Source organism: Schistocerca piceifrons, chromosome 4, assembly GCF_021461385.2.
Source record: "Schistocerca piceifrons isolate TAMUIC-IGC-003096 chromosome 4, iqSchPice1.1, whole genome shotgun sequence".
NCBI lineage: Eukaryota > Metazoa > Arthropoda > Insecta > Orthoptera > Acrididae > Schistocerca > Schistocerca piceifrons.
This window is the reverse complement of record NC_060141.1, coordinates 201255769-201271630: the sequence shown is the minus strand read 5'-3', so window position 1 is coordinate 201271630 and position 15862 is coordinate 201255769. Positions and strand designations below refer to the sequence as shown.

At 45.1% G+C, this 15862-nt stretch overlaps 1 protein-coding gene across 1 annotated transcript in view; it reads left to right on the top strand.

The window, feature by feature from the left end:
• LOC124795730 (F-box/LRR-repeat protein 7-like) overlaps nt 1-15862 on the top strand; it is a 228987-nt gene that overhangs the window by 82412 nt on the left and 130713 nt on the right. The window lies entirely within an intron of this gene.

The window sequence follows — 15862 nt, the reverse complement described above, 5'->3', positions numbered from 1 at the left end:
GCAGACTATGGCGGGACAGCAACATTCAGTTCCGCTGCTGGACAGACGGCGACAGGCGCGCACGCGCATTGAAATACAGTCGTGAGAGTGGTGCAGGGGGGGGGGGGGGGGGGTATAGCCGGTGTTATCTGAGGTATTCGCGGGTTATGGCGCGCCTAGTAATGGGACCGGCGTCCACTCTGCGCGGATGAAGAGGCCAAGGAATGCGCTTTAAGTGGCGCCGTCCCGGCCTACCCGTGTAGCCTGACAGCTCAACTCGTGTACTCCGGGAGGCGTTTTACTGCGAGCCACGCTTGCTCAAGTTGTTCGAGCTCGACATTGTTCTCTGCCCCGCTCGCGGTAAAACAGGCGTTGCTGAGAGCATTGTGGCCACGCGAGGTCGAGCGCACTCTAGCAGTGCATTATACGGGCGTGCATCTACTTCGCTTTAGCTAGTATTACACGGGGGACGAGGATAAAGTCTCGACTGGTATTTTTTACTCCGTTCCATTGGGAGAGAGGTAGTCGGGAGAGGGGGGAGTGGCGGAAACTGCAGGAATAGCAACGGCGGCGTAACAGCTTTTCAGTTGAACTTTCAGGATTGCAGTTGGTCGCCTTTTACTTTTGAGTATAGTGCACCTGTCAGTCATCTTATTAGAATCGCCGAAACTAACATCGGCTTTATTTTCTCTTTATTCACCATTCTATTATCCCCTGATGAAAGAGAGAGAGAGAGAGAGGGAGAGAGAGAGGGGGGGGAGAGAAAGAAACGGGGAGATTGGGATGGGGGGGGGGGGGAGGGGGAAGCTCGTGACCGCCATGTGTTGCCAAATAAATACAATCGCAGAAACAAAAATCTCAACACCAAATTGTGCGACATAAATGAAATTTGTAGGAGTGTTTGCACAAATGAGAGATCATATCTATTCCAATATTCGAAAACAAAATCCATGTTTAGTGGTTATATGTCTTGGTATTCTACTGCACACTCTAGATTTGATCCAGGTGCATCATGTCATTCTCAATGGAGAGAAGTCTTCCCAAGTAAGAGTGACTTCAGGTGTGCCGCAGGGGAGTGTCGTAGGACCGTTGCTATTCACAATATACATAAATGACCTTGTGGATAACATCGGAAGTTCACTGACGCTTTTTGCGGACGATGCTGTGCTATATCGAGCGGTTGTAACAATGGTAAATTGTACTGAAATGCAGGAGGATCTCCAGCGAATTGACGCATGGTGCAGGGAATGGCAATTGAATCTCAATGTAGACAAGTGTAATGTGCTGTGAATACACAGAAAGAAAGATCCCTTATCATTTAGCTACAATATAGCAGGTCAGCAACTGGGAGCAGTTATTTCCATAAATTGTCTGGGAGTACGCATTAGCCGTGATTTAAAATGGAATGATCATATAAAGTTGATCGTCGGTAAAGCAGATGCCAGACTGAGATTCATTCGAAGAATCCTAAGGAAATGCAATCCGAAAACAAAGGAAGTTGGTTACAGTACACTTGTTCGCCCACTGCTTGAATACTGCTCACCAGTGTGGGATCCGTACCAGATAGGGTTTATAGAAGAGATAGAGAAGATCCAACGGAGAGCAGCGCGCTTCTTTAGAGGATCATTTAGTAATCGCGAAAGCGAGAACCGATAGAGGTACTCAAGGTACCCTCCGCCACACTCTGTCAGGTGGCTTGCGGAGTATGGATGTAGATGTAGATCGTGCCAGTCGCATAACAGTGACGCTGGTAGCTCTACTACGGGTATACAAATCAGGTTTGCTCTAAATAGGCGCTGCAACGGTAGTAAGCGTTAGTTACTTTTGGAATTAGACGTGGTGAGTTGCTGTTAGTCAAGAATGTCTTTAAAGCGACAAGGACAAATGGTTCAAATAGCTATGAGCACTATGGGACTTAACGTCTGAGGTTATCAGTCCCCTTGAACTTATAACTACTTAAACGTAACTAACATAAGAACATCACACACATCCATGCCCGAAACAGGAATCGAACCTGCGACCGTAGCAGTCGCGCGGTTCCGGACTGAAGCGCCTAGCGCCGCTCGGCAGCGCGGCCGGCGACAAGGACACCATTGTCAACAACTCATTGAGTTTGAACGAGGTCGTGTAATAGGGCTACGAACAGTTGGATGTTTGTTCTGCAGTACTGCAGAAAGACTAGGCAGGAATGTAGCCACTGTACGTGATTGCTGGCAGCGGCGGTCACGAGAATGTACGGTCGAAAGAAGACGGGGCACCCGACGGTGACGTGGCACTACGACAGGGAAGACCATCTTGTTCGGCGTCTGGCTCTGGCGCATCGTACTTCGACTGCAACAGCAATCTGAGCAGCAGCTGCCATCACAGTGACGCAACGAACTGTTATAAACCGGTCACTTCAAGGACAGCTCCGAACCAGACGACCAGTACCGTGCGTTCCACAGACCCCAAACCACCGCCATTTGTGACTAAAGTGGTGTCAAGCGAGAGCTCAGTGGAGGGCAGGTTGGAGGTCTCTTGTGTTTTCTGATGAAAGGTGGTTCTGTCTTGGTGCCAGTGTTGGTTAGAAGGAGGCCTTTTGAAGGCTTGCAACCAACCTGTATGTGTGCTAGACACGCTGGACCTACGTGGAGTTACTGTCTGGGGTTGTCATCCCACACACACTGACTCCAAATTTGTACCTAAGGCTGGCGATTCGACCTGTCGTGCTGCCATTCATCAACAGCATTCCAGGGACTGTTTTCCAACAGGACAACGCTCGTCCGTATACCCTTATTGTAACCCAACATGCTCTACAGAATGCCGACATGTTGACCTTGCCAGCTCCATCACCAGGTCTCCCTCCAGTCGAGAACATGGAGATCAGCGCCATCCACAAACTGCATTAACCATTCCTGCATTAATAATGTCCGACCATGTGAAACAAGCACGGGAACTCCATCCCACAAACTGACATCTGACATTTATACCACACAATACATGCACATTTGCATGCTTGCATTAAACATTCTGATGGTTAATGTACCAACATTCCACATTTTCAATGGCTTATCTTACGCTACGTTAACCTATGATGTTACAATGTTAATTACTTAAATATAATGCATTCCCGAAATTTCATTATTCTACATTAATGATCTTTTGGTGTTGCAATTGTTTTTCGTCAGAGTATACGAAGAGAGAAAATTTAAAAGGCTGTAGTGGCCATTTCATCACAAAATACATTTTTAGTGATGATGTGTTCTCGGTATTGTACTACACTCTCTAGACGTGATCCAGGAGCCAAAGCATGAAAAAAACTCTTCCAGACATGCGTTAGGAGATAGTACATGGTCTTCGTGTCAAGCTCTACTTCCTACTAGAGTTCCAAAATTTAAAAAAAAAATGTGACAATTTTTAATGTTGCTGCATTTCTGTACTTGTGTTATCACAGACATCACGTTATTAACAGCACCTGAAAAGAAACTTTCTTCCTGCTATTTTGTCGAAAACTGATATTTTTGAGGCACTAGCTGTGTAGAAAATACAATCTGTTTCGTGCGAAGAAGAAAACATCAGTCAGGCACTGGTAATAATATTATTTATATACACAAACAGCCTCATTACCGGTTTCGAACTGATAGGTTCATCTTCAGACAGCTGTGCACTTTGTGTTACGTTTCTTGTTTTTACATTTGTTGTTGGGAAAGGTATAGCCAGCAACTAATGTAAACAACACCGGATGTAACATGAATGTAAACAGATGAACCTGTTGTTTCGAGAACGGTGACGGCGCTATTTGCATAAGTAAACAAATTACACTCCTGGAAATTGAAATAAGAACACCGTGAATTCATTGTCCCAGGAAGGGGAAACTTTATTGACACATTCCTGGGGTCAGATGCATCACATGATCACACTGACAGAACCACAGGCACATAGACACAGGCAACAGAGCATGCACAATGTCGGCACTAGTACAGTGTATATCCACCTTTCGCAGCAATGCAGGCTGCTATTCTCCCATGGAGACGATCGTAGAGATGCTGGATGTAGTCCTGTGGAACGGCTTGCCATGCCATTTCCACCTGGCGCCTCAGTTGGACCAGCGTTCGTGCTGGACGTGCAGACCGCGTGAGACGACGCTTCATCCAGTCCCAAACATGCTCAATGGGGGACAGATCCGGAGATCTTGCTGGCCAGGGTAGTTGACTTACACCTTCTAGAGCACGTTGGGTGGCACGGGATACATGCGGACGTGCATTGTCCTGTTGGAACAGCAAGTTCCCTTGCCAGTCTAGGAATGGTAGAACGATGGGTTCGATGACGGTTTGGATGTACCGTGCACTATTCAGTGTCCCCTCGACGATCACCAGTGGTGTAGAGCCAGTGCAGGAGATCGCTCCCCACACCATGATGCCGGGTGTTGGCCCTGTGTGCCTCGGTCGTATGCAGTCCTGACTGTGGTGCTCACCTGCACGGCGCCAAACACGCATACGACCATCATTGGCACCAAGGCAGAACCGACTCTCATCGCTGAAGACGACACGTCTCCATTCGTCCCTCCATTCACGCCTGTCGCGACACCACTGGAGGCGGGCTGCACGATGTTGGGGCGTGAGCGGAAGACGGCCTAACGGTGTGCGGTACCGTAGCCCAGCTTCATGGAGACGGTTGCGAATGGTCCTCGCCGATACCCCAGGAGCAACAGTGTCCCTAATTTGCTGGGAAGTGGCGGTGCGGTCCCCTACGGCACTGCGTAGGATCCTACGGTCTTGGCGTGCATCCGTGCGTCGCTGCGGTCCGGTCCCAGGTCGACGGGCACGTGCACCTTCCGCCGACCACTGGCGACAACATCGATGTACTGTGGAGACCTCACGCCCCACGTGTTGAGCAATTCGGCGGTACGTCCACCCGGCCTCCCGCATGCCCACTATACGCCCTCGCTCAAAGTCCGTCAACTGCAAATACGGTTCACGTCCACGTTGTCGCGGCATGCTACCAGTGTTAAAGACTGTGATGGAGCTCCGTATGCCACGGCAAACTGGCTGACACTGACGGCAGCGGTGCACAAATGCTGCGCAGCTAGCGCCATTCGACGGTCAACAACGCGGTTCCTGGTGTGTCCGCTGTGCCGTGCGTGTGATCATTGTTTGTACAGCCCTCTCGCAGTGTCCGGAGCAAGTATGGTGGGTCTGACACGCCGGTGTCAATGTGTTCTTTTTTCAATTTCCAGGAGTGTATTATCAGTGGCTGGTTCCTGCCTGTTTCTTTGCAAGGACAAACGTAGAACCACACAGTTCCCTGGTGAGACACTAGAACGTTCTAAATAAAGTATTTATATTGTAACTTGTCTCATTACTTTTTTACAGTGATGCGGTCAGCTGCACAGTTGAGTGGTATCTTTGGGGCCCCTCAACTTTTTGGATACAAATCAGTGTTCGAACATTATGAATTACCTCGAAGAAATGATTTATTGTCAAAAAAACCACGAATTCAGAATATATCGTTCTTGTTGAACACAACTAGTTCTTTATTCACACAAAGTATTGAGTGCTACCGACAGAGGATATCTAACTGATTCCACACTTTTAGATTTCCAGAAGGCTTTTGATAGCGTTTCTCACAAGAGACTTCTAATCAATTTGCGTGCCTACGGAGTACTGCCTCAGTTGTGGGACTGGATTCGTTATTTCCGGTCAGAAACATAACGGTTCGCAGTAACGATGCAGAGTCATCGAGCAAAACCGAAATTATATCTGGCGTTTCTTATGGAAGTGTTACGGGACCTCTGCTGTTCCTAATCTATATATAAGATTGAGGAGCCGGCCGGTGTGGCAGAGCGGTTCTAGGCACTACAGTCTGTCACCGCGCGACCGCTACGGTCGCAGGTTCGAATCCTGCCTCGAGCATGGATGTGAGTGATGTCCTTAGGTTACTTAGGTTTAAGTAGTTCTAAGTTCTAGGGGACTGATGACCTCAGATGTTAAGTCCCATAGTGCTCAGAGCCATTTGAACCAGTTTTGAACGATTTAGGAAGCAAATTGAAGAGCCCTTTTAGATTGTTTGCAGAATATGCTGTCATTTTCCATCTCGTAAAGTCATCAGATGATGAAAAGCAGCTGCAAAACGATTTAGGCAGGGTATGTGTGTGATGCAAAAAGTAGCAGTTGACCCTAAATAATGAAAAGTGTGCGTCAGACACATGGGACTAGAAGGAATGTGTTAATTTCGGTTACAAGTCAAACAAATCTAGAGGCTCAGTTGGATTACAATACGAACAACTTTCATTGGAATCATCACATAGACAATGTTTTCGGAGAAACCTAACGAAAGACTGCGATCTATTGGTGGATCCCCTGGAAGATGCAATAGGTCTGCTGAAGAACCTGCCTGCACCTCTTCTGAGTACCGTTGTGCAGTCTGATTTTGGCACGGGGTAGTACTGATGGAGGAAAAAGTTCAAAGAATCCCAGGTCGTTTTTTACTATGGTGAAGTAGGGGAGAAAGTGTCACGCATATGATAAGCGAGTTGGGCGGACAGAGATATCCATCGATACTGAAGTTTTTGCGTATGTATACTACAGACAGATCAACATGACAAGCATATGGACTGGGGGCCAGATATGGGGTCTAACAGAGCTAACGTAGGAACTTTACGTGCAAACATTTTTGTAATCAAACTGTGTCGTTTGATAAAGCCGGTAACTGCCGCTGGAGAGCGCTGAGAGCGCACAATCACGTGGGCGCTGTCTCCGTGGGCCGGATGTCCCGCCCGCGTGCACGTCAACGTTAGCTGCCTCGCCCCTCATGACGACGGCTTTAGTGTGGACCAGCGCTTAGATGCGGTGGATATGCAACCAAGTCTTAAAAAAACATAGAAGAGGGTTGTTACTTGATCAGTTAAAAGCCTCCACCTGAGGAGGCGTCCCAGAATATCCTTTCAATCGGATTAAACCCAGCGGATGCCATGTTTATCAGATACCACAAGCGCGGAATCACGAAGGCAGAGCAACGTTATTTCAACTTTCATCGTGCATGAGCGTTTCGGTTTTTCAGATGGGGTGAAACCTGAGCCCAGCATTGCAGAGGCGTGTCGTCATTAGCATGTCAAAATTACCGCTGTCAGAAGTTCCTTCTGCAGACTTTATCGCTGCTGGGAGTCGTGTGTTTGACTCTTTGTGGTGAGAAGTGAAACGTTAGCGAAACGCTCGTTTCCGTAGCGTTGGCGAGCAAAAAGCTGTCCGCCGGCGGTGCCGCGGGCCGGCGATGCGGACGGAGGCTCGAACAGCGGACGTAAACACTGGAGGAGAGTGCAGGAATGCGGCCGCCCGCGCCCGCGCCGGCTGACGTGTCGTGTACTTGTAAGATGAGAGCCCCACCGCCCGCCGCGGCCAGCGCTCGCGGCGTTTTATCTTTCCGTATTGAGTTTCCCGCACGCTTGTATGCATTAATGTTTCTGACGAACGCTCCTGCGCTACAAAATGCGTACGCACGCCGTTTTGTTGCCTCATTTATTCTGAACACTGTTACGTCGATCGTGATGCAGCCGTGTGGCGGAGGCAGTTGTGTATACGCGCCGTTGCGTTTCGGCCACACCGAAAACTAATGCTTTCTAGAAGCCTACGAGTACATCCATAATGCGTTCTGCAAAATTTAAGGTGCTGAGGTGCTGCTATAAAAGCTAAATTTTGCTTGTTTACAGCCTCTAGAACCCTCGCAGAGAGCAGTGCGTGAACAGTGCCGCTTCTGAGACGGTGAGGTGCGCTGGTCCCCGAATGGAATCGGTTCGGTGGTTTAACCACGAGGGTCGGTCGGTGTGCCAGCCAGCCTGGATGTGGTTTTTAGACGGTTTACTACAACCCACTTCGGTGCTACCCAAGTCCCACCCAACTTAAACGATTCTTAAACATTTAGAAAACTTTGTCTCTAAGTTGCGCTCTAGCAAAACTACTGTTCGGTCGTTTTGGTACAACTCATAAATGAGGTTGTAAATGGTAGGATTGCTGGTAGAAGTGATAGTGAAAGAAACATAAATTAATCTGTGAGGCCGGCCGGAGTGGCCGAACGGTTCTAGGCGCTACAGTCTGGAGCCGCGCGACCGCTACGGTCGCAGGTTCGAATCCTGCCTTGGGCATGGATGTGTGTGATGTCCTTCGGTTAGTTAAGTTTAAGTAGTTCTTAGTTCTAGGGGACTGATGAGCTCCGAAGTTAAGTTTCATAGTTCTCAGAGCCATTTGAACCATTTTTGACTCTGCGAGAGAGAAACTGGGACTCGATGACTTCTCTTTGTTGTTTGTTTGTTTTGCACGTAATTAGAACCACACATCGTTCACTTTTCTCTGCCTCGTGATGACTGGGTGTTGTGTGATGTCCTTAGGTTAGTTAGGTTTAAGTAGTTGTAAGTTCTAGGGGACTGATGACCATAGATGTTAAGTCCCGTAGTGCTCAGAGCCATTTGAACCATTGTTCACTGTTAGTTCACAGCGTATTCTATATGCTTACTAAGTATAAGCTGTATTTTTAAGTCGAAACAAAGCCCCGCGAGTAGACAACATTTCGTTAGAACTACTGACAGACTTTGACAAAACTCTCCCATCTGGTGAGCAAGATGTATGAGAGAGGCGAATTACCCTCAGCCTTCAAGAGGAATGTAATAATTCCAATTCCAAAGAAAGCAGGTGCTGACAGGTGTGAACATTACCGAACTATCAGATTAATAAGTCAGGGTTGCAAAATACTGCCGGCCGGGTTGGCCGAGCGGTTCTTGGCATTTCAGTCTAGAACCACGCGACCGCTACAGTCGCAGGTTCGAATCCTTCCTTGGGTATTGATGTGTTTGATGTCCTTAGGTTGGTTCAGATTAAATAGTTCTAAGTTCTAGGGGACCGACCCATAGTGCTCAGAGCCACTGAACCATTTTTTTGCAAAATACTTAGACGAATCTTTCGAGAAGAATGGAAAAAAATTGGTAGAAGTCGGCACCGGGGAAGATCAGTTTGGATTCCGAATAAATGTAGGAACACGCCTGGCGATACTGATCCTACGACTTCTCGTAGAAGACAGGTTAGAAAAGGCGAACCTACGTTTATAGATTTTGTAAACTTAGAGAGAGAGAGCTTTTAACCATGTTGACTGAAGTACTCTCTTTCGAATTCTAAAGGTGGCAGTGGTAAAAAACAGGAATGAAAGGCTTCGTACAATTTGCACGAAAACCAGATTGCAGTTACAAGAGTCGAGGGGCATGAAAGGGAAGCAGTGGTTGAGAAGGGAGTGAGACAGGACTGTAGCCTGTCTCCCGTGTTATTCAATCTGTATATTGAGTAGGCATTAAAAAAAAAAAAAAAAACAAAGAAAAATTTGGTATAGCAGTTAAAGTTCAGGGAGACGAAAAGGAAACTTTGAAGTTTGTCGATGACATTGTAATCCTGTCAGATACAGCAAAAGTCTTGGAAGAGCAGTTAAACGGGATGGACAGTGTCCTGAAAAGAGGATGTAGGATAAACATCAGTAAAAGCAGAATGAGTATAATGGAATATAGTCGAATTAATCAATCGATGCTGAGAGAATTAGATTAGGAAATGAGACACTTAATTAGATGAGTTTTGCTCTTTGCGCAATAACAAACTGATGATGGTCGAAGTAGAGAGGATATAAAATGTAGACTGGCAATCGCAAGGAAAGCGTTTCTGAGGAAGGGAAAGTTCTTAACATCGACTAAATATTTAAGAGCCAAGAAGTCTTTTCGGAAAGTATTTGTATGGAGTGTGGCCATGTATGGAACTGAAGCATGGACGCTAAACAGTTTAGACAATACGAAAATAGAGGCTTTTGAAATGTGGTGCAACAGAAGAATGCTGAAGATTAGATAGGTCGATCACATAACTAATCAGGAGGTACTGAACAGAACTGGGGAGACATAAATCTGTGCACAACATTACTAAAAGAAGGGATCGGTTAGTAGGACACGTTGTAACGTCTCCTAAGAAAATTAATGAATTACTGTGCTGATAACTCTCTTACATTATTTGATTTTCAAACACCTGAGGAAAACTAAACGTACTCAGACATTCACTAAAATGACACACAATATTTTTAGCGCAACGCAATCTGACTTTCAATAATCCCTACAAAAGAATGGCCCTGACTAACATTAACCTATACCTTTCACAAATCACTGGCCTCACAAAAATCTTCGTTACTCGAACTACTGAAATACAGCGAGCGCCACTACTGCCAGCTAAATAAAAGATTCAAACTACTAAAGGCACTAACTACTGATAGGCATAGTTAGCAAATGAAAGATTTTGATAGAGAACAAACAATATATTTACCTCAATAATGTTTAAAAGTCATAATGTATATAGCAGTTCATGACATCCAGTCTAACAAATTTTAAAACTCCGCCATCTCTCTCCCAACATCCACCACTGTTGGCGGCCCACCTCCAATTGCACAACGCTACGCGCTGTTAACATCCAGCTGGCCAACACTACAATGGCAGACAACAATGCAAACCAGCCACAGACTGCACACAGCACAGCCAGTGATTTTCATACAGAGCGCTACGTGGCGTTACCAATAAGAAAACCTAAACAGCCCACTTACAACGTTCTGAGATATCAAGGAATCACCAATTTAGTATTGGAGGGAAGCGTGGTGTGTAAAAATCGGAGAGGTAGGCCAACAGATGAATACAGTAAGCAGATTCAGAAGGATGTAGGCTGCAGTAGTTCCTCGGAGATGAAGAGGCTTGCACAGGACAGAGCAGTATGGAGAGCTGCATCAAACCAGTCTTCGGACTAAAGACCACAACACCAGAAACAACAACAAGTAATAAAAATTACCTGATTGTGGAACTTTTGCGGTTTTCCAAAGCAGTTACTTTTGATACAAATACATTTTACATGCATAAACATAAAAAAGATGGTTTACAGGGCTCTCGGTTGTCCATCGGGCTAGAAACCCGAGAGCCCTGGAAACAACACATACGCCTGGAAAACCTCCGATCACACAAGATCTGTATGATTATTGTTTTTTTCGTGCTCAATAGAAGGTTCTTCGTCGTGATCAAAGGCAAGAGTTTCCTCTTATAATTAATAAGTGCGAAAGCTATTTATGAATACAAGAAACATATTTCATATAAGCTTGACGGAGTACAGAAGAGATGTGTAATATGTTTCGGTGTCGGGTTTCTTTTTCAATTTTTACTACAACATGCCTCTGTTTCATGTTACAAACGAACAATCATCGAATAAAACCTGAATTAAATATTGACAGTTTCTTGACAGTTTCAAATTTGCTATAAGTAAGTGTCATTTTTAAGTAACAGACCGGAAGATAACTATGTATAACAAAATTTTTCATAGATTACGCGGCCCTTTATATTTTCTCATTAAGTTTCTAGACGGTTCACGGCTTCCGGTTTCTTGGGGAACCTAAGAAGACACTGATCGCTCACGTAAAAAAGCGATTGTAATGAGGTAATGCCCGGTAGGTACCCTACAAACCTAATATACAAGTAACGCGGTAAATATTAACTGACTCAAGCTGCTAGGAAAACTACCGTAGTCTACACTTACCTGTGATAGTCTAAGGTAGGTATGGTAGTTTTATTTGGCTCACTTTCACTTGAATAAGGCTAAACGCAGAGAGTTGGGGTGCACTAATTTCGTCCCACAGGTTAACGGGTTCGCGACAGGGAAGGCATCTGGCCAGTCCTTATACTGACCATGCCAAATCCGATAATAACCATGCCCACCTTGCTCCGATGCGGGACAGAGGTATAAGGAAAGGGAGAAGATATAGGCCTATAGAACGGTCCTTCGTGTTTGTTGTCGCTAGCGCTGAAGAACCTATACGACTATTTATTGGCACTGCAGATGTTGTAACACAATGAAGAGGCTAGCGCATTTTGCTTACTTTCATTGCATATTATCCTATGCAGCTTCACACCCGCGTCCAAAAGCTCGTAACGCGAAATATTTGTATTGTAAACTCAAGAACATCTTCCAGATGTGCCTTCATGAAATTTGTCGTAAATAATATACTTTGTTCTCGGACCAACAGCTCAGTTCAAGGAATCACTGCTAGAAAGAAGAATAATCACCTTCAAGATTTAAAGCGACTTACTTTCACCCAGCGCGCCCGGTTAGCCGTGGGATCTGACTCATTGCATTCTTGGCGGGAATCCTTCCGGCGGATTAGTATCGAGGTCCGGTGTGCCGGCGGCTGACCAGTCTGTGGATGGTTTTTAAGGGGGTTTTCCATCTACCTACTCTACCTCGCTAACATTCACTCGTCTGGTGTGAGACGTTCCCTGGCGGGGGGGGGGGGGGGGGGGGCATTGGGGGTCGAACCGCACACTAACCCTGGGTTCGGTGTAGGGTGGCGGCGAGGTGAGTTGACTGCTGTAGCCTGTTGTGGTGTTGTGAAACACTGAGAGCTACGGCGGGGACGAAGCCTCTCCGTCGTTTCTAGGTCCCCAGCTCAATATTTTCACCCAGAAAGGTGTCCACTATTCAAAAACACACACTTTCAGTAACTTGCAAACAGCTATGAATACTCTTCCTACAAATAACATTTTGGTTTAACGGGGAAGGCATCTTCTTTTACTCCACTGACGAATTTCTTAGCAGAATCACTTAATATAAAACGTGTTTCACGATTCCTTTTGTAGATGAGACTTAGTAGATGAAATTTTAATAGGTACCCTTGTCTGGAAATGTACAGTTTGAATATTAAAAATAGATTTGAAGAATGGATCACTTCCAAACCTCCAAGGTACGCTCTCAGACAGAGAAGAGTGGGCCGCAGTCAGGCCCTGTTGTAATTATGACATCACATACCAAGTTAGTCCGACTACAACAACGGTTGGGGACAGCTTTTTTATTTGCAGCAAGGTGGACTGACTGTGGTGCTCCACGGACACTCCGTATCCTCGACTTTGCAGGGGACATTCTTCCTCAAATAGAAGGGAACCCGACGAGTACTTGAAACATTGCCCCTGCTGTAGGCTGCTGTAGAGGACAATGTCCAGAGTTTGTTGTCTCCGCTGTGTGCATACCGTAAAGTGAGAGAATTGAAAGTGATACACTCTTCAAACTGATTTTATATCGGGGCAATACATTTCCGGACACGGATTCCTTATCAAAATTTTATCAACTAAGTGTCATCTACAGTCGCTCGAGTTACGAAACACTCTGTATATATTATTGTTAATAATATCATATAACAAGAGCGTTGCGTAAAACCTGACTTCTGCACACCTTCAGTGCAATAATCAATCTAAATAAGTGTTTTATAACGGTTTTCTCTTAATATCTTTGCTGATGTGTGGCTACAACAGCCTTAGAACTATCTTATGCACGTCAGTGTACGTACTTTTACGTGAGTCTAACAAGCTGCGTTTTACTTCTTAAATGAAAATAAGTCTGAGACTTGTTTATTCTTATTTCACAACCATGAGCGCCATTACGTTTGGGATCCTTGGTAACAGAATTACCATATCCCTTTTTTTGTGTATACAAAACATTTTGTGCTCTTGTTTCATTGCATGTTCTGCGTCTTTGACGATCTCCTCGTTATTGATATACGGAACAAGAAGTATATCTAACGCAATCTACTCTAACGCAAACTGGTTGCAAAACGAAGATTTGGTATGAGTGCTTCGATGTCCGTCGACGGCTAAATCAGAGATACGACACAAGCTCGGATTGTACCAAGAGGGGTCATAAAATCTACCGTAGTCTCTTCAATGTAATCAACCACGCATTTAGAGAAAACATGTAAAACCTAAAATTGGATGATCCTAAGAGATCTGAACCCCCTTCACCTAATGCGAGTCCAATGCATTAACTACAGCAAGTTACTGACTTACTCACAGGAAGCTAGTGACAGTCGATGCGGCAGCAACTGGTTCGAATCCTAGCAGCACAAGAAAGGGTGTCATCGACAGCATTTGGCTGTCGAGATGAGAGATTTTGGCATTATCGAATAACTCACGAGAAATTTAACTCTCTTCTTGAATTAATAACCAGACAAAAAAGCTATTCAGAAATGCTTTTGGACTAAAGGACAGAATGTTACTCCGAGATACATGCTGTCCCTCTATAACAGTAATTATATAGTACTTTGACATCGAGCAGCACATTATAATTTTGATTGAACTCGCTTTAAACATAAACAAGCCATTGCAGTTATTTCTAAGTAAGGGACAGCTTTCAGTATAAGTACTGCTACAGGAACTTCTTTATATTTGTTTTTCTGGTTGACTCTTGCTGAGACTAGCGGAAGAAATGGTATGAGTGCTTTACCTGTGTAATATTCTCTCTCTTTCTTAATTTCCACATATGAAAGGAAATGTCCTGACAAACCGATAAGAATTCGCCTGTGACGTCACTTGCCAGCGTGACGCCCACGAGAAATACGGGCCCCGTAATGGACTTGTGACGTCACTCTAGTCGCCTTGTCCGCCATACTTAACGAACACTAGGCTCCGTGCAAGGCCCACAGGAAATCAATGTCAGTGAAAAGGTACCCATTGAAGGTCTTAAGTTTGTTGTATGGTACCAAGGGCTCGCATGCATTTAAACACATAGTTCAGAATTACTGAACTTGTCTGAAATAGTTACTCACTCCCCGCCGGAAACGCCTGCTGGCACTCGTTAAGATCTGCAGTGTCACGTGCTGTGACGAACTCGCCGCGGCCTGTCTTTCTCGTGCGCCTCGCACTAGCCGCACGCACAGAATGAGTTGCCCCATAAACAATCCTTTCCGCATTTTGTGCTGGCCGGCTTGCACACGCACTGCAGGGACTGTGGTCGGTTCCCACTAGACTGGAACGCGGCAGGGCGGCACGCCGCTTTGGCGTTCCCATCTAAAGCGGCAACCAGTGAGAGAACAGAGCTATGGCTGGGGAACCAAGAAACGCACTTAACAACTGGCACCTTACTCAGATGTGAACACGCCAGCACTGTAGTACATTATTACACGCCTACTAACACCACAGATGATGAAAATATTGAAAGAATGTGTGATCACACAAAAGACATTGTCTGTATCCTTAAGGGAAACGAAAACTGATTTGTAATGGGGATGGAATTCAATAGCACGAAAATAAAAAATTCTGTTTAAAGTGAACTGGAGGAAGGGAATAAAAGAGGAAGCTGTTTTACGACATTTGGCGCAGTGCAAATTTTATTAACTGTCAACATTTGGCTTAAGAATCCTGAAAGAACTTGAAAACAACGTTAGATTCCGGTGAAACGTCTGAAAACCTGACGCAGTACCAGTCCTATGGCTTACCTTATGAGACAGGCTGAAGAAAAGCAAACTAGTGTTTACAGAATTCGTAAATATAGTGAAAGCGTATTATATTTGGGACTGCAATACACTCTGAAATTCTGAAAGCAGCAGGAATAAAACACAAGGGCGCAAGATTATCTAGAACTTGAACACACACATTTTTTTGGAACAACAGCAAAACGGGCAAAAAAAAAAAACTACGAATTAGAACCCTCAGAGAAATATAATTCCTGGAATCGACAGTGACAAAACGTTTGTGGTGCAGCTTGTTTTAGAGTTTGAGAAATAGAGTTTAGATGTGTGACAACTTTACTGTTGTATAAGTAGAGAAGCACAGAAATGTAGCTGTGAACACTCACAGTAAGTGCGCTCCCTACAATCTGTTTAAAAACCTTTTGAAAGTCCGTTTAAAATAAACATCTAATGTAACAGAACTTTGTGGCTGTTAGCGGCATCCGGGGCAGAAGCCACAGGTTATAAATGGATTTTGCAACAACAACTCAAAAAAAAAAAACATGGAAGGCTATCTTCTTCATGTCCATTGCAGTTCTGGGTGTAGAACTGTGGTAAAATAAACTTAAAAAATTAATAATTCATA